Source organism: Eptatretus burgeri, chromosome 15 (genome assembly GCF_056783735.1).
Source record: "Eptatretus burgeri isolate ZD-2024b chromosome 15, Ebu_testis_v1, whole genome shotgun sequence".
In the NCBI taxonomy this organism is placed as follows: domain Eukaryota; kingdom Metazoa; phylum Chordata; class Myxini; order Myxiniformes; family Myxinidae; genus Eptatretus; species Eptatretus burgeri.
This window is the reverse complement of record NC_140975.1, coordinates 62,090,312-62,092,811: the sequence shown is the minus strand read 5'-3', so window position 1 is coordinate 62,092,811 and position 2,500 is coordinate 62,090,312. Positions and strand designations below refer to the sequence as shown.

The following is a 2,500-nucleotide window of genomic DNA, read 5'->3' as shown; positions in this document are numbered from 1 at the left end:
CTGCAAAAATATTAACCTACTACTAAATTTAGATGAATTACAATGGAGAAACAATTTTTCCAAATTAACTTTTTTTATTCTTAACTGAAGAGATCAAACTAAATAGTGTTGTAGTTGAAGGAGGTCACATGTCAGGAATACCTGCCAAAAACACACAAATCAAAATTCACTGCTTGTAAAAGTATTCAGCCCCTGAGGTCAGTCCTCGGTGGAAGGACCTTTTTCAGCAATGACTGCTATGAGTCTTTTTGGGAAGGTCTCCACCACCTTTGCACAGTGAGATGGTGAAATATTTGCCCATTCTTCATGTGAAAATTTCTCGAGTTCTGCCAAGTTTGATGTGGATCGTCGATGGACTGCATTCTTCAAGTCTCGCCATAAATGTTCAATTGGGTTCAAGTCAGGACTTTGACTGGGCAACTCAAGAACATTTATTTTCCTCTAATTCAGCCACTCCAGTGTGGCTTTAGTTTTGTGTTTTGGATAATTTTCCTGCTGAAATGTGAATCTCCCACCCAGTTTCAGATTCATGGCTGACTCAAGCAGGTTTTCATCAAGGATTCTCCTGTACTTTGCACCGTCCATTGTCCCTTCTACACTGACAAGCTTGCCAGTCCCTGCTGATGAAAAGCAGCCCCATAAAATTATTATGTCACCACCCTGTATGGCAATAGGGATGGTGTTTATTGGGTGATGTGCAGTGTTAGGCTTGAGCCAGAAGTAACACTTTGAACTTGGACCAAAAAGTCAATTTTTGTCTCATCTGTATGAATGCCTGCAGTATCATGAAGATGCTTTTTCAGAAACTCCATACGAGCTTTTAGATGCATCTTTTCAGGAATAGCTTCTTTCTTGCCACCTGTTCAGAGAGGCCAGCTTTGTGAAGGGAGCGGGATGTTGTCGATTGTGAACACTGACCCCAATTTTGGACATAGAGCCTTGTACATCTTTCAAAGTCATTGTTGGATTTACAGTGACATACCAAACCAATTTCCTGATTTCCTGGCTACTGAGTTTGGATGGGAAACCTGATCTGGGTAGAGTATGGGTGGTATGATACGTCTTCCACTTTTTAATGATGGATTTAACCATACGCAAAGGGATAATGAATGACTGATATCTTCTTATAACCCTCTCCTGAACGGTGCTTCTCCACCACTTTATGCCTGGTGTCTTTGGAAAACTCCTTGGTCTTCATGTTTGCCTTGTTGGTTGACCAAGTCAGTTGCAACCGAAAACACCTTCGATAAGTGGGTGAGCTTAATTATCAATTTAACCCACTGATTACATGCAGGTGAAACCTTTTACACTTATTTTGTAACCTTAAAAACAAATAATTTGCTCCTGAAGTGATTTATGGTTAACAAGCAGAGTATTCACCCAACGGGCAATCTTGTTCCAAGCATGCAACACGTTCTTCTGATGCACAGCTTTATTTGGGCAGTGTATAGTCAAAAAACAACAATAAACCAGTCACCCGCAGGGTGACCCGTATCTTGCCAAAAGGTGACCACGTGTGACTTCTTTAAGGTCACAGTGAGGTGAACAGAGCTGCTATCCACCAGGAGCGACTCCTTGAGGAATATCTGCCTACGAGAGATTCCGATGAGAATCGTTCTACAGAGTAACCATGAAAAATATGCTTTTTCCTCATAACGTCACCAAATGACGTCATAATGTCTCAAGCTTGACATATCTCGAAAGCACTCATCGAGGTGTTCAATTGAGGTACGACACGATATGGTTCCTAAAACTTGAAAATTTGACCTTGGGGTCAAATATGTTTGACCTTAGGCACTAACCATGAAGGTCAAGGCCAATCACCACCAAAAATTAATCAGCTGAGCGCCAGACCATGAACTCTATTCCCATGAAGTTTGAAGACGATCCGATCAAAATTACTCAAAAAATAAGGGTTTCGTCGACTCCCCTGATCTGTGACAAAGTGACCTTGACCTTTGACCTTGACCTTCAAAATTTTATGCGCTAAAAGGGACCTCTATAGGCCTCCGATATGCGAAGTTACAAAAATTTCCAATGATAACTGTGCTCTGCAGAGCGATTTATACGTGATTACAGACAAACAAACAAAGAAAAAAAAAAAAAAAAAAAAAAAAAAAAACATACAAGCTGACCAACATATCTTGCAAAAACTTCGTTTTGGCAAGATAAAAACCCAGGTTATGTGCATGAAGTAGAAACATTCCTACTGCTTATCATTCAAAACACCGCATTGCACTGGAAAACGTGGGAACAGGAATACTGAACTGTAAAGGGTAAACACTTGTAATACCATCCCCCACCTGGAGGTGGCGTTACACGATACATATATTTTACATATTTACGTGGAGAATGTGTGTTCCTCAATCCCCGCCCAAGATGAGCAGCAAAGATAAAAGGTCAGTGGTCTGGCTGTCTTCTGGTCTTGCACCCTCTGCTGTTTCTGTATTTTGTCCCCCCAGGTTTCTGCAGGATACACATGATCCACCTTCAACCCCCT

At 41.2% G+C, this 2,500-nt stretch overlaps 1 protein-coding gene across 4 annotated transcripts in view; it reads right to left on the bottom strand.

Moving 5' to 3' along the window:
• Positions 1 to 2,500, bottom strand: part of LOC147012318 (uncharacterized) — a 49,813-nt gene that overhangs the window by 45,211 nt on the left and 2,102 nt on the right. Inside the window, exon 3 of one of the 4 annotated variants that reach the window (XM_085856317.1) lies at positions 2,346 to 2,466. The exons of the other annotated variants lie outside the window; for them this stretch is intronic. The gene's annotated coding sequence lies outside the window, so the exon portion shown is untranslated. The remainder of the gene's footprint in view (positions 1 to 2,345; positions 2,467 to 2,500) is intronic. 4 annotated transcript variants of the gene reach the window in all.